Below are 22,359 nucleotides of genomic sequence, written 5' to 3' on the forward strand. Positions count from 1 at the left end.
ATTACCAAAAGGTGTTACAAATTAAAAAAAATTGTCAGAATACATAGATCTAGGAAGTATAATGATGTTACACACATGAAATTTTGAAAGCTATTACAAATTATACAGTGACAGTTACACCTTGTGTTTACAATATGAGTATTAAAAATTACACTAATGACACTTGAACTGTTGTATGACCGCTACATCGAATTTCCATAGAATATTACTTTGTTACTATCTCAGAGGATGATTAGTTTTTGTTTTTGAATATTCCATGAAGTATGTGAAGATAAGATTTGTTTGCAAACTCCACTTGGTCTTTGAGAATAAAGCTTGGTGAGTCAAAGCTGTGGATATAAATTTTTATTTTTAGCTCTTCGAGCAGATTCATTTTGTTTCCTTTCTTCACAGTGTGTAGTATTTGTAGGTTGTCTGTAATGGCTGTGCCTGAGTGACCATGGTCTTTTAGATGAATTGCAAAGGTAAATTTATCAAAGTTATTTAGCCAGAAGGCATCCATATGCTCACGGTATCTTATAGTGAAACTCCTTCCAGGTTGGCCTATGTAGAACTGTGGACAATTGTCACATAAAAGTTTGTAAATACCTGATTTGTGGTGACAATGGTTATTTGTCTTACTGTTGTCGATGATGTGCTGTTGCAGCTTCTTGTTAGTTCTGAAAGAAATTGGCAAACCAGTTTTCCGAAAGTGGTTGGCAATTTGGTATGAAATTTTACCTATAAAGACTACGCAGTAAAATGTGTTTTTTCCTTCTTGTGAGTCAGATTTAGTAGGTGTGCATTGTTTCTTTTTGCTTTTGTTGTTTAGTTTAACAGTTACATCTGAGTTGTATCCATTTCTACGTGCAGTTTCTTTGATAATGTTAATTTCGTTTTGTGCATCATGGAGGCTGAGTGGAATTTTATGTATACGATTAAGTGTGGATGTGAAGAATGCCATTTTTTGTTGTACTGGATGACATGAGGAGTTGTTAATGACAATGTCACTAGTGGTGGGATTTCTGTGAATCTGGAAGGCATGTTCGTTGCTTACATTAGGTATGTAAGGTCAAGAAAATTGATGCCTGTATCTACTTGATGTTCTACAGTGCATTTAATGTTGTTGAGCAGGCTGCTTAGACCTTCAGCTAGTTTCTCAATCTCCTCAGTTGTACCATTGTACAAAATAATAGTATCATCCACATACCTTTTGTAGTACATTGTTTTATTTTCAAGTGAACTGTCTGATAAGATAAATTTATTTTCTGTGTGGTTAATGCAACTATCTGCAAGAATTCTTGTCAAACTACTCCCCATTGGAAAACCTTTACAAATTTTATTATTAAAAGTAAAATAATTGTGAGATAGGACTAATTCTAGCAGGTCAATCAATTCACATATCTCTGCCTTTGACAGCTTTTTGTGTTTTAGTAGGTTATTTTTAATTATCTGAATAGTGGCATGTATAGGAACGTTGGTGTACATGTTTATAAGTCCATTGAAGCAAATTGGGCACCCTCTGGTATTGATAATTCTTTGATATTCTCAATAAGTTCATAGCTTTTCTTAATTGAATGATTGTTCTTATAGATACAGTAGTTACTAAGAATGTCTTTCCGTTTCTTGCTGATAATATATGCTGGACTGTTTTTTTGAGTAGACTATGGGGTGTATAGGATAACTTTCTTTATGAATATTTGGTTGCAAAAGTAGTTTTGGTGCAGATGGGTTCATGACTTGGCATTTTAGAACATCATACTCAGATAATAGGAAGTCAGAAGATATTAGTAGTTGCTTAAGCAGGGCCTGAAATTTTGGTGTGGGGTCGTTGAGTGTTTCATGTATGTTTTATACTGGAAAGATTCAAGAGTTTTTTTTTTTTATATATTCAGATTCATACATAACAACAGCTAAGTTTCCTTCATCAGATTTGAATACCAGATCTTTGTTTTCAGATAGTCGTCTATTAATATTTCTGAGCAGTTTGGAATCACAGTTATCTGAGTTTTAATTTTGTAAGTTTTGTGTATGATATTGTTAGCTTCCAGCCCAATACTAATCTTTTCATTATTATTTATTTTAGCCGAGTCACATGCCATTTTAGAGCAGACAATTAACTCTTTGATATTGTTGTAAGTGAGTATTGTTGGGATATTATATTTGAGACCCTTCTCAAGTAATTCAGTTTCATTTTCTTCAAATGAGATGGTAGTTGAATCAATCACCCTATTGTAAAACCTTAGTTCAGATGTAGAAGGAGATTCTAGTTGTTGCAGTTTGTTAGGGTTGAGAGCAAGTAATTTCTGATTATGTCTAGACGAAACAACTGTTTGGTCTTTGCACACTTTGTCATTAACATTGTCTAAAATATACATAAATTGCATTTGAGTCAAGGAGTTGCTTAGTGCCAAGTGAAGTCTGAGCAATTGTTAAGGGCATATTTACGCTTGTATAATGATTTGATTTTAGTTTTGAACCAAGCAGTTTCACAATTTGACTTTGCTATTTTGGCTGAATTTGTGTGGCTCCTAACATTAGTTTCAGTGTAGTTCGGTATTACTTTAGACAAAAGGCAATTTTTGTTGAATTTGATTGCTTGAATGGTCTTCCTCATCTTGATTTTACATGTTCTGAATGCATTGACAGTTGTAAAACCTGGCTAGGTAAGGTTAAATGAATTTTATCCATAGTGGATTTTATCCATTGGATTCATTTAGCACAAGGTGCTTCCTGACAAGCAGAACAGCAAATCCGGTCTGTCTATCGTCGTAATTTTTTACTTTTTTATTGTCATCTAAAAGTTTAAGTTCTTTCTGCATGGTGCTATGTCGTTTCATAGAAAATAAGCAGTATCCGTCGCTTATGCGAATTAAGAATTCTCATCCCTCTCTTCTGTCTCTCCCATCATTTTCAAGGATTGTAAAGATAGATCGATACATAGACTCTTTTTGTGGAAACAGCCAATGGACCCGTGAGCGTCATTCATACTATGAAAAATGTCAAAGGATGAACTATGCTGACGCCACGATTCGGTTGAATTGAGAGAGTTGTGCCGACCGCAGGACGCCGCACCACAATGCTAAATGAACTGTCGCGCTGTTCCGAGTACTTCCGAGAAGGACCGAGCAAAGCCGATTGACAGGCCGGGCCTCGGCCCACTCGTTGCCTGCATATGCTGCATGCAAGGAGTTTGGCACGCCTTGGACGGCTGTGATGTAAATGGTCACCTAGTGAAGATTGCGTCAACTTCGAGACTTGTGGAGTTTGAGTCTGTTCTGAGGCGTCATGACAGAAATTGAACTCATCTGTCAGTAAATTCAGCTGGAAGAGCTGTTTGGGTAAGGGGCCAGGTCACGTGTTGGTATGGTTTCTTGCTGATTCTCTCGGAATTTGGAATTATACAGGGCATGGCTGGGTTAATAACAGGAAATTTAAAGGGGGAGAGGCATTGCCACGAGTGGTACAGTACCAGGGGTTACAGACGTTGGAGCAGCCCCTTTTTTAGGTTACGGAGGACAGAAAGAAGTCAAGTTCTAAGAGAGGTCAGAAATGAAACGAACTTTTGGTTTCAAAAAGAAAGTAAACAACACAATTCTGGTATATTGGATCATTAAACACAGTTGTTGGTTAAAAATTATCACCAATAAGCATAAATTTTACTTCTACCCAGTTTTGTCAGTCAATGTGAACTGCCAGCAATCCTTCTAGCCGGTGTGGCCGAGCGGTTCTAGGCGCTTCAGTCTGGAACCGCGCCACCGCTACGGTCGCAGGTTCGAATCCTGACTCGGGCATGGGTGTGTGATGTCCTTAGGTTAGTTAGGTTTCAGTATTTCTAAGTTCTAGGGGACTGGTGACCTCAGACGTTAAGTCCCATAGTGCTCAGAGTCATTTGAACCATTTGAACCAGCTACCATTACAAAACATAATGCAAATAACAATGAAAGACAACATGGGTATTGCGAAAAAAGAGATTGGTAGAACCAGAGATGAAGAGGACCGCATGGCATTAAGAGTAAATGATACACAGGTAACAGATGTGTGCAGTGTTACTGAACTTTCCAATAGGCACTTCGTAATTGTTACTGAAAAGATGGACTTTGTCAGGTTCAACAGATGCTGCGGTGGAATATCACACAAGGGAAGGCAACGAGGTTTGGAAAGCGGATTTACTGCCAACATCGTACACTCGTAGTACTCGATGAGGACAACAAAATGTGTAAGCAGTAGCGCGTACTTCTCAAGCGTTATTGAGAAAATCGCAAGATAATTTCGATCATCAAATATATACCTGTGAGTGGCAATTGTTACCATGAAGCAGCGACAGGGTTAGCTTTCAAGCCCCGTAATCGCTGGATCGAGTCCCGTTCGTCTGTTTTTATTTTTTTTGTTTTCAACACAATCATTTTCTTTACCATTTATATTACAATTGCCACACAGGGGAAAATACGTGTAATCGGTGAACTTTTATTAAATTTACAATGTTATTTGGCAGTATACTAATTTTTATTATCACAAATAATATAATATTCATAACTATCGACTAGTAAACGACCAAACGCATAAAGTGATACTAAAAATGTATGCTTGTCCGTGATTTGAGAAATCCTTTATACCTGGAAGGAGCCCGAAACGACTTGTTACCTCCAAGTTTTGTCCGGCACAGACGGCTTTCGAAAGGTATACAATTAATCGTCGCTTTCGACATTACTAACACAAGTTGCAGGATTGTATTTTTCGTAAAAACATGCAAAACATTAAGATAAACGGCACCAGCTGCATTGAATAAATGCCATGTTTCCGCATACGCAAGGTGTTTTGACGTTTTCCGTGGAAAAACAAACCTCGTTAACATTTTCAAAAACCTCTCTTTCAGACGATAATTTGGAAGCACACCATACATAACGCAGTATTTCCATAAAAATCGGCGCTGATGATTGGTTATGCAGTATCGAGTGTATTTTAATAACGTCTTCCGAGAAGCAATCTCGCGTTGTCTTTCGATTAAATACGAAAAGTTTTGAAGACATGGACACGCATACATTTTCAGTATCACTTTATGCGTTTGGTCGTTTACTAGTCGATAGTTATGAATATTATATTATTTGTGATAGTAAAAATTAGTAGACTGCCAAATGACATTGTAAATTTAATTAAAGTTCATCCGATTACACATATTTTTCCCATTAAATAAATTTCCCATTTATATAAATAGTAAAGAAAATGACTGTTGATAATAAAAAAACTGACGAACGGAACTCGATCTAGTGACCCAGCGGTTTGAACGCCAACCATTTTATATTAAAAAAAACGTTTTGTTCTATAGAATGGGATTTTCACTCTGCAGCGGAGTGTGCGCTGATATGAAACTTCCTGGCAGATTAAAACTGTTTTAATCTGCCAGGAAGTTTCATATCAGCGCACACTCCGCTGCAGAGTGAAAATCTCATTCTGGAAACATCCCCCAGGCTGTGGTTAAGCCATGTCTCCGCAATATCCTTTCTTTCAGGAGTGCAGTTCTGCAAGTTTCGCACGAGAGATTCTGTAAAGTTTGGAAGGTAGGAGACGAGGTACTGGCAGAAGTAAAGCTGTGAGTACCGGGTGTGAGTCGTGCTTCGGTAGCTCAGTTGGTAGAGCACTTGCCCGCGAAAGGCAAAGGGCCCGAGTTCGAGTCTCGGTCGGGCACACAGTTTTAATCTGCCAGGAAGTTTCCTTTTGTTCTATATTGTTCGCTGAAATTGTTCAGGGCGGACATCCGATGACACCCGTTTAGTTTGTTCGTTTGCTCAGTTTTTTTATTAGAAGGGTAGCTAACGCTCTGACCGAACACGCTGAGCTACCGTGCTGGCACGACTCGGCTGCAGCCGCTTCATGGTAAAACTGGCCACGCACAGATATATATTTGACGACCGAAATTATCTTGCTATTTTCTCAGTAACGATTGAGAAGTACGCGCTGCTGCTCTCACGTTTTGTTGTCCTAATGGAGTACTACGAGTGTACGAAGTTTACAGTAAATCCGCTTTCCAAACGTTGTGGCCTCCCCTTGTCAGACCAGTCACTACAAATAACTATAATAATATGAGTACGACCCTCACAACACCAGTAGCAGTAACGCACATTATAAAATCCTTAAAAACAAAAATTTATAGTGCCTATGATAATATATCAACGAAGTTCATTAACCAGTGTGCCTCTGAGTTTAGTGACATTTTTCGTTAGTTGCGTAACCAGTCTTTTATCAGTGGAACATTTCATGAATACACGAAGTGGTTGAAATACATTGAACTTACGCCTTTGTATAAAAAAGGAGATAAAGAAATACGATAAAGCTCCTGTCCAATTTCCCTTTTGCCTGCATTCTCAAAAATTTGAGAAAAGGTAATATACAGACGTCTTCATAACCATCTGACCACAAATAAAGTATCATCCAAGTCACAGTTCGGGTTTCTAGAGGGTTATGATATTGAGAAGGATATATGAACTTACAGTGAGAATCTACTCAATTCATTAAACAATAAATTACAGACCACTGGTATGTTTTGTGTCTGTCAAAGGCTCAGACGGCAAACATACACTGGAACGCAAGCGGTTAAAAAAAGGGCGTTGCGTTAGGAAACGACGAAACGTCAAAGGCTGCGTGCGAACGTCGAGACACTTACAGCGTTAGACCGAATCCGAAATACTGTCCTTGGGAAGCGAATGAAGTCCAGGATGATCACGGGCCGCTGTACGAAGCCAAGTCAGTCAAAAGTTCACAGCCATAGGGAACGTGACAGGTAGCTTGAAGTTAATCTCTAGAAGCAGTAGCTGAAAGTGAACTCTGGGGAATAATAAAGAAGAAGGGCACGCCTCATACTGGAGGTCAAGGGAATCATCGAAACGGGAGGCCATGGAAGACAAGCTTTGAGTATCCACTGAGGAGGACATTATGCTGGTATGACACTGGTAGTTCGACAAGTTCTGCGTAAAGATTCTCAACCGGACACCAGTGGGCAAACGTATTCCACGATGGTGGATTGTGTTGTGATGGTGTAAGATGGACGGACGTGCAAATGAATAAACTTAACCTCCGAACGGACAAGGGATCGGTGTAAACGGAGGATAGTGATTCGAACTGCTCCCCAGGAAATACCGCTTAGGACATATAGGACATAGATTGACCAGGTACAGCATGTGGCCGGTTAAGACATATGGGTGGACCAAGAAAGTTTACTATGAAGCATGGGCGTGAGGAATTTCGTAGTTTCGACGAACGGAAGAGCAGCAGACCCAAGATCTAAAGACGGTGGAAGAAACCAACTGCGCTGCCAGAAATATATGCAAAGCTAAAGCTAAAGCCATTGTCGATGCTCCACGACTAGAGACGATCGAGACATCACTGAAGACATCGTTCAAGGAGATAAGTCCCTGGAGAACTGCAATATACCGGATAGCCGTCGACGAAAAGGGACTCGGAGATGCCCGGCGGATACAGTCCATGATAGGGTTAATAACTATAGCAAAGAGGAAGATGGAGCTTGAGGCACCCATTCTCCTGGGTAAAGATGTCCGAAGAGACCGAATCCACTCGTACCTTGAAAACTTGATTTTAAAAATTTAAAGGGAAAGCGGCAGTCGGCCTCGGAACACTCACGTGTATAGTTTATGGATGATACCTGTCCTCCAGCGGGTGTCGTAGGCATTCTGCAAATAAAAGAAAAACTAGAAAAAAAGAAATGAAAACATGGCCGCAATTTCGTATTCCCGCAGAAAACGGTTCGTAACAGGTTGACGAAATGACGAGGTGGTCAACTGCAGAGCGGCGCGCATGAAATCCATACTGTGTAGTGGTGAGTAGATCACGAGGGTCGAGCCACCATACTAGCCATCCATGAATCATAGGTTGCATCACATTGCAAACGCAGCTGGTGAGAGAAATGGAGCGGTAGGTAGAAGGAAGGTGTTTATCCTTACCTGGCTCAGACATGGGTCTGACAGTGGCTTCACGCCACCATCTGGTGAACGTGTCTTCTGCCCAAATGTGATTCCTTGTACAAAGGAGAAAGTCATACAATGAAGGCTTTCACGACCGGACTTGGTCAGACGGTAAGACTCAGCACAACCAGGAGCACCTCTGAAGATGTCCAACGTAGCCTTCGATGAAACGTCAGGGATTGAAGTGTTCCAAGGACCATGGCCATACAACCCAGAAAAATTCTAAGCAGCTGAAAGGAGAAATTGCCTACCTGCAAGAGAAAGGTGCTGCAACATCTGAATGTGAAAATACTCCGTCCTGGAGCGGAAGATCGGGGTGAGGTGAGACCACGGTCAAGCTCCCTCATAGTAAAGGCGGCATTATAGCACTCAGAATTCTGAGAGGAGAAGGACACCGACCAAGGCTTCTCCACTCGTTTTTGAGGGAGGTGACATTGTCCCGCAGGCGTTGGCTGGGATAGATACCGGGGAAATCATCAGACAACGCCCGTAGGCCATTAATTTGAATACGTGGAAGTTGTGGGGAGTACGGTCAGGCACTATTCCTCAAATAGAAGTTCTTTTTAACTTTAAGTTTTACAGCTTTATTAACTTGATTTTAAAATAGTAAGTGAACGTTCGTTATCATGAACAACAAGATCCTTAATAAAGTCTCTTGAATAATAACAGATCAAAGAACAGCTCTCACAATCAATTTAAAACGCTTAAAACACACAATATCTTTTGAAGCAACAAAAAAAAAATACAAATTACACAATGCAAGATTAAGTAAAAGATTCTAACGCCACATGGCAATACCAAAATTTTCCTAGATATCACCTGTGATCTCTAAAGACAATACAATATTGATCACAAAATTTTAATTAGAACAGCAACTTAAATACAATAAAATGTGTTTACTATCAAAGTACACTCAAACCCCGTAGCCTCTACGATGCGCACTGTATCACAAAATATTTTACTTTCTTTTAAACACTTTGCATCACAAACCTCTCCACATGTAATGCACACGACACCCAACGAATTATGACAAATAATTAAGCATAGATGTTATAATTAACTACGTATGTAAATCTTTTCCTTTCAAAACAAATCAAAAAACAGGCAAATCAACTCTTAAGCTCGGTGGTTACATCCATTAAAAATATATAATACATTTCTTTTGATTTCGCCGTGGTCATGCGCTGTTGTGCACCGTGCTGTCCTGCAGGATCACATGCGGCACGGGAAAGATTTTCCACAATGTACAAAACGTTAACAGGACACAACCAACTTACACAAATTGCATACTGGGATTATACGTCGATGTGTATGCGGCTCGCAAATTCTTAAACGAGCGCGGGAGTAGATGCTATACTACTGAACACTTCGACTATACCGCACCGCACCAAACAGCAGTACGGTGGGGTAGACAAGAGATAAATCAACAACTGTTGCAAGGCAACCTCAGCAAAGGTAGTATGAGAATACTTGGGGCTTGAAACACTTGGGAGGGCCACACAGAACCACAGAATGACGTCCCAAGCTAAATTATGAAAATACTATGGGTGATTTCACCACGACAAGTAGACCGTAAAGTACCATAAGAAGTGAACTGCAACTAACACGATTCATAAGCGTCTGACTGAATACCTCCATAGTAATTGCTGCAACACTTAACAGTACCACTAAAATTGACTCGTGGACACTATCACAGAGTCATATTACCCGTTATAATATAGATAACAGAGTTCAACACGCTGGGGGCCGATTTAGATTTCTTAATAAGACAGGCAATGATTAGGTCCCTCACTTGCATCCACCTTCGATTCAAAACAGTCATTTACTTGAAAGCAGCCAAATAATTGACAATGCAGATATCAACACTCTCCTCGTAAGTAGCGCCCTAACTGTAGACTGCAGTACCGAAGAAAAGCTTACACCACTCACAAGTCTGATACACGCTCCAACGACGTGCACCTTTCTAGAATTCTTATGTTCGCCTCATACACCAAACCTGTCGTAATTCCTCGTCGGAATCCAAGGGCAGAACCAAGAAATCACTTCTCAGCCCTTGAATGACCACACGATGAACGCCATTAGGACAACACCGGCCCTGCACATTAGGATCTTAGAGCCCACGCAGCTCCGCCCCCAACCGACTGCTTCCGCGGGGCCCACTGACCAAGCGGCCTTGCCCTCAGACACCGACGTCGCTCCTGATGCACAGTCCAGAGCTAACTCCCAGCAAGCCCATTCTTGCTCGCTCTGTTGCCTCGCGGCGCCCTGAAAGCCTCCTCGCAAAAGATATGCGGTGACCAGAGAGCCCAATCCGATCAGTATACGAGTATATTGACATCACGGAGAGTACTGAGAAGGCGGGTGATTTCAAAATCATCATCATCATTTAAGAGTGATTGTGCCTTTCAGCGTTCAGTCTGGAGCATAGTCCCCCTTATAAAATTCCCTATTCAGTGCTAACATTGGTGCCTCTTCTGATGTTAAACCTATTACTTCAAAATCATTCTTAACCGAATCCAGGTACCTTCTCCTTGGTCTGCCCCGACTCCTCCTATCCTCTACTGCTGAACCCATGAGTCTCTTGGGTAACCTTACTTCTCCCATGCGTGTGACATGACCGCACCATCTAAGCTTGTTCGCCCTCACTGCTACATCTATAGAGTTCATTCCCAGTTTTTCTTTGATTTCCTCATTGTGGACACCCTCCTGCCATTGTTCCCATCTACTAGTACCTGCAATCATCCTAGCTACTTTCATATCCGTAACCTCAACCTTGTTGATAAGGTAACCTGAATCCACCCAGCTTTCGCTCCCATACAACAAAGTTGGTCGAAAGATCGAACGGTGCACAGATAACTTAGTCTTGGTACTGACTTCCTTCTTGCAGAAGAGAGTAGATCGTAGCTGAGCGCTCACTGCATTAGCTTTGCTACACCTCGCTTCCAGTTCTTTCACTATGTTGCCATCCTGTGAGAATATGCATCCTAAGTACTTGAAACCGTCCACCTGTTCTAACTTTGTTCCTCCTATTTGGCACTCCATCCGTTTATATTTCTTTCCCACTGACATTACTTTCGTTTTGGAGATGCTAATCTTCATACCATAGTCCTTACATTTCTGATCTAGCTCTGAAATATTACTTTGCAAACTTTCAATCGAATCTGCCATCACAACTAAGTCATCCGCATATGCGAGACTGTTTATTTTGTGTTCACATATCTTAATCTCAGCCAGCCAGTCTATTGTTTTCAACGTATGATCCATAAATAATATGAACAACAGTGGAGACAGGTTGCAGCCTTATCTTACCCCTGAAACTACTCTAAACCATGAACTCAATTTCGCGTCAACTCTAACTGCTGCCTGACTATCTATGTAAAGACCTTTAATTGCTTGCAAAAGTTTGCCTCCTACTCCATAATCTCGTAGAACAGACAATAACTTCCTCCTAGGAACCCGGTCATATGCCTTTTCTAGATCTATAAAGCATAGATACAATGATTTCAAAAACAAAACAAAAATTTAAGCATCGTGCCGTATCCTGTAGAATGCGACGACACTGTGCACGCAACAGTTTATAACGAATACAGCTCGCCATCGTAAGATGACGGTTAAAAACGCGGAGAACACGTCTTTGAGAGCAAATCGCGTCACGGCACCCCTCAGTCCACTACGGGATGGCGTCCAGTACGCTCAAGAAGGAGTGCGATGTATGGAACATTCTGCGGAGTTAAGGGTAACGTTCGTAATTTATACCACCTGTTCATTGTGACTGTTCGTTGAAGGCTGCCAGGGAAGTGTAAAGCCTCCATTCAGCCTTAGCAACCTACCAGTTGGGTTTACATGCAACCGGGGTAGGAATCAGCAAATGGATAGCGCACGGGAAATGGTTGCTTGAGTACTTCTCAGAGAGAATAGACCACTCGAGATGAGGGGCAAGCTGAGCAGTGTAGAACGAGGGGTCCAAATGGGAAGAGGTGGGCCTAGAGTCTGAAAGGAACGTGGATGACCCAGTGTTAGATGAGGTTGAGTTGACTGACAAAGTCAGCCAAGAGGGAACCTCTCTAACAGGTTCTACAAAAGCCCCAAAGGGGATAGTGGGTGTTAAAGTCGATGAACAGCAAAAAGATGAAGGGAAGCTGACCAATAAGGGCCGAGCAGTTCTAGGCACTACAGTGTGGAACCGCATGACCGCTACGGTCGCAGGTTCGAATCCTGCCTCGGGCATGGTTGTGTGAGGTTTAAGTAGTTCTAAGTTCTAGGGGACTGATGATCTCAGAAGTTAAGTCCCATAGTGCTCAGAGCCATTTGAACCTTTTTTTGACCAATAAGCTGGAGTAGTCCTGCCCTGGTGATAACGAATTACGAAGTTATGTAGACTTTAGAAAGACAAAAGGTGAAACGACGAAGAAAAGTACGGACTGCAACTGCACCTGGGTGTTCAATGAGATGGTGTGGGTATGGACGTCATCTCGAATGAGCAACATGACTTCCCCCACAAGGTGAAATGACGTCCACGAGGAGAAGGTCAATGTGGATCGGAAGTAGACACGAGAGGCAGAAAACAGCTGGAAGCTGCAGGTCCAAGAATAGTCGTAATTCCTCCTTGTTGGATCTAATTCCAGAACATTCCATTGGCAAAGTCTCATAATGGGGAATGAGGAGAAGGGAAAAAACGAAGAGCAGTCGCCTCGGCTCAGAGGCTGGAGGAACTTGTTCCATAATCTTCGGAGGCGTCAGTATTCTTCCTCTATCGGTCTGCAGATTGCAGAGCAGAGATAGGTAGATGGTGCACACTAACGAAATGGGGATCTGAAGGGAGGGGATATCGTGCAGAGACACCGCTGAAGAGGCTCTATGAGTCAGTAAAGGAGATGGCCGTTTGCCTTTGTTTGATTTCTTCGATCCTTTACGATTGTCAGACGAAGACTCAGACGTTTTCTGGGTGGAGGGACGCAAAAATTCTTTACAGAAGTGTTCCTCTTGTCTTTACTGGCCTACTTTTTGTAGCAGGTGATTTCACTGTCGTGGGTGAAGACTTGGTGGCTAGTTGTGCAGTTGTAGGAGAAGGGAACGGGGTGCTACTGTTGCTTCACTGCTGCAGTACTGAATTGTAGATCGCAAGTCTGTATGGCCATATCCATCGTGGAGGAAAGCATAGCAAGAATGGTACTATAAATACCGGAGGGTGAAATGCAGGGCTTTCGACTAGCCAACAACTTGCGAGCGACAGTGTAGAGTACTCTTTCACATGTATTTCGTGGGTGGCCCACTCATCATGACACACGGGACACTCACGGGATGATACACGGGGCAGAAGGAGGTGGCTAATACCCTCCCGAGCACCTCTACTACAAGTAAAACATTTGGCCGTATTTTCACAGGACACGCAAGTGTTGTTGTAACTTTGACACTGGTAACAACGCATCGAGTTTGGAATGTAGTTCGTTGCCTGCCTTAATCTTCGACGGAAGCGCTACTCGATCAAATGTGAGAAAAAAGTGTGTCTCTAGGCATTAAGTTTGCTCAACCTTTTCCATTACCCAGTGGACTGCACTGATGCCCTGCTCAGAGAGATAATGTTAGATTTCCCCTCGGTCAGATCATTTAGCAGCCGAGTGATAACAACACCATAGGAAGAATTCAGCGTGCAACGGACCTCGACACAAATGGTACAGCCGCGGAGGAGCGAAAGTGGCAGCGTCTCCGATGACGCGTTCGACTTGTGGGTGTGGGGGGGAGGGGGAGAATAGCACCTCAGGGCGGCCCCACCCGCTGTAGGTAACTATTCACACCTCATGTCACTCCACCCGAACTCCAGACAGAACGACCAATTGGCAGTTGGGATGGCGACAGCGCCCCTTGGGCCTGGCATGCACCAGAGGGTATGTGCGAACCCCACCTATCTATGTGGGCCTGAAATTACCGATTACCCAATCACCTGTTAAGTGTCAAACGCATAGGCCGACCTTCAGGAGCGCATGCGGAGGAAGAAGAAATAAACAGAGACCTTAAACGCCAAAGCAGAGGAAGGGGAACAAATGGAGAAAGAAGACAGTACGAAAAAACCGACGAGGGACTGTTCCGATCCCTCACTACTGAAACTTGAGAACGCATTCACGAAAATACCCAAGATATGTTCTCCAAGAAAGGGGAGAAAGAACAGCAGAGGCATAGACATGCAGCACTGAAAGGGAAGAGTTGCTGCAAATTCCGGGGCCCTGTCGTAGCCAAGCACGAACTCACCAAACAGTGGTGAGCCCCCTGAGGATGTGGACCGATATGTGCCATAAGTAACTACGTTACTAAACGAATCTCTTTTGTCGGGTCACGTGCCAGAATCTGGGAAATCTCAAATACCATTATAGTAAAACAAGATTAAAACATAGACCCAAGACAACCAAAATCTTACACTCCGATTTGTTTGGTAAATGCTCTAGCCAAATTACAAGAAAAGCTTCTGTGCTGCCGTCTGAGGGACGACAGACACGTAGTAGGCATCAGCCCATTGCAGAATGGTTTCAGGATAGGAAAATCCACAGAGGATCCGATAAATGACGCAACGAATATTGTGAACACCTCAGACGACAAGTGTGTTACTCTATAACGATTGATATAGCTGGAGTGTTTTGATAATTTGTGATAGCATGCCCTTTTTAAAAGACTCAAACGGACTATTCTAGATGTCTCTATAACCGTCTATGAGATTATTTCACAGATAGGCAGATGCAATTAGAATGTCCTGGAAAGATAATTGTGAAGGACATTATCAAAGGCTGTCCACGGGGCTCTGTTTGTGATAAATAGTTCTGGAATGTTTGCATAGAGCCATTACTGAACCAGCTCCAGAGTATAACAAACACTAGAGGCTGCATCGCCTACGCAGGCGATTTGAAATTATAGTATCTGCTAAAACAAGGGCTAAATTAGAAGAAAGCAGTAGGGTAGTTGTTGAAAGACTAAGCAGCTGCTGCGTGGAAAACAAACCACCAACATCAGCGCACATAACGTTTTAACTGTTACTAAAAGGAATGTAATCAAGAACGATAAATCGAAAAATGAGAACAAATGAGCACCCTATGAAAACGAGAGAAGTGGAAATGTACTTTGGAATTCGCATCTATGAAAAGCAAATCTGAACAGTAAGGACAACACAGGCTCAACTGCGGGCACAGAGAAGCGTACTCTTGCGCCTGACGTGTGCATATTACAACATCGATTCAGGTGCTGCTGGTGGTATTAGGCTTGCTATCTACGTCCAGCAGCGAGAAAGAAAGGGGCACAAAACTTGCCCAAAAACTGCGACGAGATAAGGGGGATATGGGCGGAAGAGCCGCATCGAATGAAGAAATTAAAGCATACATAGACAGAGAATGGCAATGAATCTGGACATGGAGGAAAAAAAAATGGTTCAAATGGCTCTGAGCACTATGGGACTCAACAGCTGTGGTCATCAGTCCCCTAGAACTTAGAACTACTTAAACCTAACCAACCTAAGGACATCACACACATCCATGCCCGAGGCAGGATTCGAACCTGCGACCGTAGCAGTCCCGCGGTTCCGGACTGAGCGCCTAGAACCGCTAGACCACCGCGGCCGGCTACATGGATGAGAACCTAACATCGATCGAGGAAGCTGTACATTTCCTGACATGGTTCGTATTCCAGCTACATACGAAAAATGCTATGACTTACCACAGGCACTTCCAAAAGAGGAGAAATCGATACCCCAATCACATCGTCTGAAAATTTGCTATTAGAAAATATGTTACAGACCGAGGCAGAAACGCATTTGGAAGTGCAACAGTCTGTAAGATAATAAGGAATGAGGAACTGTGGCATAATCTGCAGTCACTGAGAGCTGTAGTATCAGCTTATGAATTGGAAGACAACAAGGCTGAGAGACAACCAAGAACATCAAGATAACGAGACGCACCACAGCGGAACAACCAGCTGGAAGCAATGAGCAGACGAGCATCGGACAGGATCAGCAAGGACCTCCTGAGACCCTGACAGCCATCTCCCAAAAAAAAAAAAAAAAAAAGGGTTCAAATGGCTCTGAGCACCACGGGACTTAACATCTGAGGTCACCAGTCCCCTAGAACTTAGAACTACTTAAACCTAACTAACCTAAGGACATCACACACATCCATGCCCGAGGCAGGATTCGAACCTGCGACCGTAGCGGTCGCGCGGTTCCAGACTGTAGCGTCTTTGACCGCTTGGCCATCCCGGCCGGCAACCATCTCCCAATCTCTACCCATTGCGTGGCACAGCAGCGCAGCCCCTGTGAATACTGGGTTGCGTCTCAGTGCGCCGGGGGTTAACCACTCACACAAATGAGAAGTCCAGCTTCGTTCTGATACCAACCTCAGTAGTTTAGTGTATTGTTGTGTAGTGTAGTGCTGTAGTGCATAGTAACGTAGTCTACATTTATAAATTACAAAATCTGTGATCGTCAGTACTGCAGTGTAATAGAGAGAGTGTGCTCTCTGGATTTCAGATGAACAGACAACACCGTATCTGTGCGCCATATGGCCAAATGGTCGAATGTAGATCATTCTTTTAGTTATTATTATTATTACTATTATTCTTTTTATGTAGAGGTACTGTGTAGATTTTTCCCTTATACAGCTTAATGGCCCTGAGCACTATGGGACTCAACATCTTAGGTCATAAGTCCCCTAGAACTTAGAACTACTTAAACCTAACTAACCTAAGGACATCACACACACCCATGCCCGAGGCAGGATTCGAACCTGCGACCGTAGCAGTCCCGCGGTTCCGGACTGCAGCGCCAGAACCGCTAGACCACCGCGGCCGGCATACAGCTTAATGCTTAGATATTACTAACACATCTGAAACTATGTTAAAATATTGTGTGCTATATTCAAGCCAATTCACGTGCAACATTCGATCTCTTGTTTTATATACGAGTAGAAAACAGACTACAGGAAAATAGCGAGTAAATAAATAAATATTCTGTCACGTGCAAGTCTACTCACCTCTATATATACACTGCAATCTGCATCCAGTTAATAACCTGCTTCAGAAATAATTTTCTTTCTATGGCCAGTCTGCATTTTATTTTGTCTTCACTCCGCTACCCAAATAACAAAAGTCATCTACTGGCTTTAATGCCTGTTTTCTTAATGTAATTTCCTCGGAGTTGTCTGATGTAATTAAACTACATTAAATTTATCTTGTTTCAGTTTTGTTGAGATTCATTTTATGGCCTCTTTACAATACACTCTCCATCGCTCTTGCTAGTCCTTTGCAGTCTCTGACGGAATTGCAATGTCGTCCGATAGCTTCAGAGTCTTAATACTTCCGCTAACTTTTCTTTCCTTTTCCGAATTTCTGATTTCTTTCCTTCGTAGCTTTTTCAACGTACTTAATTAAATAACTTTGGGGATAAGCAACTCTCTCACTCACTCCTTTCTACTCTGGTGTCTGTTATTTATGTCTTCGACACCTAAATCTGCGCTCTGGTTTCTGCAGGAGTTGTACATAACTTTTCATTTCCTGATTTTATCTGCGCTGTTTTTCAGTGAGCTCTTAAAAATTCTTCCTCTGTCTCTACAAATGCTATAAACATAGACTTGACTTTCGTTATCCTAACTTCTAAGGTAAGTCGTACAATCGGTACTGCCTCGCGTGTTAACGAATTCTCTGGATCCAAACTGATCTTCACCAAAGTTTCATTCTGTCAGTATTTGCCATTCCTCTGTAAAAATTCTTCCCAGTATTTTGCAGACATTTATTAATGTGATGGTTCAATCATATTCTACTGTGGGAGTATTTCCCTCTTAGTAATATGAATATTACCTTTCATACTAGATGTAACAGTTCTTTTCTGGTTGCGTCTGCCATGAATCTCAGTTATACTGAGGGAATATCGTACATTACAAGGGAAAATGTATCTCTAATTTATACACTTTTGACTTCTTTATGCATGGGTAATCTTGCTTGCTTCCAGAGCTTAGCATTTCTCCCATACGCGTTCCTGCTTTGAATTTTCTGTCAGTTTAATATTTTTGACCTACACATTCCCTTTTGCCTGCTTAAGTTCGTCTACTATTTTATTTCTTTCCTCTGTTTGAGTCATTCGCTGTGTAATGCACCTTCAAAGCTACCAAGAACGACCGGTGCCTTTATTCTATGCATGTACGATCGCCTTAGTTTCCTGCCATTCTGTAGCTTCTTCAGTTTTAATCTGCAGTTCCTAACCAATCATTTATGGGCAGAGTCCACAGCTGCCCTTGCACATTTTTTACAGTCTACAGTCTCATTACAAAATTGACTCTCCAGGATAGCCGAGAGCGCTAACGCGCTGCTTCCTGGACTCGGGTAGTCACGCCGGCCCCGGATCAAATCCCACCGGCGGATTAACGACGACGGCCGGTGTGCTGGCCAGCCTGAGTGTGGTTTTTCGGCGGTTTTCCACATAGTACTGGGTGAATACCGGGCTGGTCCCCACGTCCCGCCTCAGTTACAGGACTCGCAGGCATTTGAAACACATTCACACTATTTCACGATTTACACTAGACACAGACAGCTGGGGTACACTAATTCCGTCCCAGGGGATACAGGGTGGCGGCAGGAAGAACATCTGGCCACCCCTCAAAATTAACCAAGCCATATCCGTACTTAACCCTGCTGAACCTGTGCACAATACGGGATACAGGCTGTAGCAAAGAAAAGAAAGAAAGTCTCATTACAAAACTCTTTAATATTAAAAAGTCATAATATTAAGATGGGCGTCTAAAACTTTCCGATATCGCCAGGTCCTTTACACGCACACTTCTTTCCTGATTCTTAAACCATGTTTTAGTGATGATTAAATTGTGTTCTTTGCAAAATTTAACAACGCTGCATGCCCTTCTTTCCATTCCTCTAGTCCACATTCAACAACTATTTTTCCTTCCATTTTTTTCCTGCAATAAACCTCCTGTTTCACATCACAATGAAACTCCTATCGCTCATAATATTGTTTGAATTACGGATTTAATTTCTGCGTATATTCTTCTAAGCTCTTTGTCATTTCTAGAGTCATTGTGCACATAAAAATGCACTAGATATAGTATTGGGTTTGTATTTGTCTTGGTTACGTTAGTGCATTCACTATGCTGTTCGCAGTAATGTATACATATTGCGGATTTCTTATTCAATATTAGACCTTGTGGGGTGTTTGTTAAATTCTAAGGATCTGTATATATAACTTCCTTCGAAACTGAGTAAGGCCTGTGGTGTTGTGCGCATTCGCCTAATATAGGGTACCTAGGAAACCTGCTTTCTCGGATCGCTGGGCAACAATTCAAGCAAATCGCATTAATGAAGTTTATTACGGTAAGATAAATGGCAACACTCAACTTCGCATATTGACAAAGGTGTATCGCAAGCAAATGGCCAGATGCAAATAATCAGTGTCCTTCAGTATATGCAATTCCAATGCAAGCAAAACAATACAGTTCATAAGTCACTGCTGTAGTGATCGTCTTCAAATCGGGCGCGGCCACGCGGTGCGGCGCGTATATTCTCTTGGCCCAGTTGCCTCTCCTGTCACTGTGTCGCCCTAGAGAGGGGTCTGCCAGACTGCTATTGGCTGGCGTCCTCTCATAGCCCTCTCTGCTCTTCCGTTCTTGATCGTCGTTCCAGCATTTCATGTTAGGCCAGAACAAGGCCCAAACTGAGAAAGTTGAATCTGAGTCTTCACACTTATGACTCGAATGATACCCATACTGCCTAACGCACCAGAATATTTTGTTTTGCTTAGTATCTCCTAGACAAGCAGGACGGAAACTCAGATTTATGCTACAATCTATGAATTTGTCGTATTTCATCGAAATCACTTCACAAAGCCACCACGCCACAAAACAAGTAGATAAAATGTCGAGGAACCTTCGTCTCGAAGCTCTCGAAGTGACTTATCTTACCTGAACGAAATGTTGTTCGTTGTGAGCACCTACCTCGAGCAGAATTTGTTTGTTTTGTTTTTTTGTTTTTTTTTAGCGAAAAAATTGATTTGGAATGGGTACAAGAATATTTGGTTTAAGTACTTCCACGTTGGAATTGGCCTAGACCTAAAGCATGATCTCTTCTACTGTTCGATGAAATTAATGCTTCAGTTAATTACACTTATGAAAGGTGCGAGTTCAAAACGAAAATGTAAGATCATGCAGTAACTTTGCAATTATTTTCGTCCTTCAGAATTTAAAAAAAATTTACACAGATCAACTGATTAATGCACAAACACCTGCTGCTCTCAGCATAGTCATACAGAGTTTGATCGCTTAATACACTTTTGGAAATGGTATGATAAGTACAAGATCTATTCGGTGAATCAAGTATCGGCTTACTGCAGCCGACCACGCGGGAAATTCAGTTCACATACAAAGTAAGATCCGTTGCACAGTCATCGTAGCCGTTAGTGCGTCTGATACACATTCGACAAGAGGTACTAAGCAACCACAATGTTCCAATGCAACATGCCAATTCGTACAGAAAACGTATCCATTACCTCCTGTCACTGAGCGAACAAATAGAGAGAAGCAGTACATGCTTGTTGTTCTCATGTTCTCAACATGGACTTATTTACTGCACTCAAGCGTTGCTAATGTCGCGCCTTCTTTCCACAGCAGTGCCAAACCTGAATACTTCTAACTACAGTCTCACCATCACACACAACTACAAGTGGCCGCATTGTCTCCCTGCTCACAACCACAACAAACAAACTCCAGTTAACTGTCACACTCCAACCATTACTTCCCCGTTTCGAAAACTAGCCTGCACAAGTACGGAAATCACGCTTTCACTATGCATTGGCTGAACCAAAGTTGCTCCGAAGACCACGGGCAAAGACTTCAGTGTACCCGATGTAACAGACAAAGCGGGGAAATCGCTGAATGTGCTTCCGATACAAAAGTAAAAGTGTGTGCCAGTAATCGTCCCATCAATAAATGGAAGATATGAAAGACGCTTAATTAAAGCAGCCCTCTTTCAAACACATGACCCATAACTGACTTAGTGTTGAGAATCCTTTACTCATGTAACCTCAAGTCTTGATCTTTCCACCTCTACACATAATTAATTTCGACTATATCTAACTTCAATCCATCCCTCTATAAATTCTGTAGCGTACCTAACAGAATTAAGAGATCTAACCTATTACATTCAAACCAGTGGAACACATTTTTTTTCTAGATGACAACATCCTCGTGAGTAGTTTCCAAACGGAGGTACGAAGGAGGGACATTTTCAATTCGAAATATTTTATGCAAGTGGATGGTGTCGTCATTAAACCATATAGCAGAGCTTCCCGTGCTCGGAAAACATTATCGCCACAGTTTCTCCTTGGTGTCCGCCATTCACAGTGCCAACATAGCGAGACCATGCTGGCTAATGTTACAAGGCCAGCTCAGTCAAATATCAGGACTCCTGCCCTCTTAACTTCTGCAAATGCTGTTGCCCTTCTATAAGAACATTATGCTGGTCTGGCCTCTCGACATGTACCACCTATTCCTCCGAGGAGGTTACACCAACGCCACGGCTATCTGTATCGATGAGGCACACAGATTGTTCCATCACATCAAAGTGGACAGTTAATCTCTAGACAGGGCATCCGTCGTCGCATTAGTACATGCATTAACCATATAGCAGAGATTCACATGCAAGGAAAATATTATGGCCACAATTTCCCATTAGGTGTTTTCCAATAACTCAGGGAGCATACACTACTGGCCATTAAAATTGCTACACCAAGAAGGAATGCAGATGCTAACCGGGTATTCATTGAACAAATATATTATACTAGAACTGAATGTGATTACATTTTCACGCAATTTGGCTGCATAGATCCTGAGAAATCAGTACCGGAAACAACCATCTCTGGCCGTAATAACGGCCATGATACTCCTGGGCATTGAGTCAAACACAGCTTGGATGGCGTGTACAGGTACAGCTGCCCATGCAGCTTCAGCACGATACCACAATTCATGACGAGTAGTGACTAGCGTATTGTGACGAGACAGTTGCTCGGCCACCATTGACCAGACGTTTTCAATTGGTGAGAGATCTGGAGAATGTGCTGACCGAAGCAGCTGTCGAACATTTTCTGTATCCAGAAAGGCCAGTACAGGAGCTGCAACATGCGGTCGTGCATTATCCTGCTGAAATGTAGGGTTTTCCTGAGATAGAATGAAGGGTAGAGCCACGGGTCGTAACACATCTGAAATGTAACGTCCACTGTCCAAAGTGCCTCAATGCGAACAAGAGATGACCGAGACTTCCAATGTGTGTTCACCGCGATGTCGCCAAACACGGATGCGACCATCATGATGCTATAAACATAACCTGGATTCATAAAAAAAATGACGTTTTGCCATTCGTGCACCCAGGTTCGTCG

This window comes from Schistocerca cancellata, chromosome 2, assembly GCF_023864275.1.
Source record: "Schistocerca cancellata isolate TAMUIC-IGC-003103 chromosome 2, iqSchCanc2.1, whole genome shotgun sequence".
Taxonomy (NCBI): Eukaryota; Metazoa; Arthropoda; class Insecta; order Orthoptera; family Acrididae; genus Schistocerca; species Schistocerca cancellata.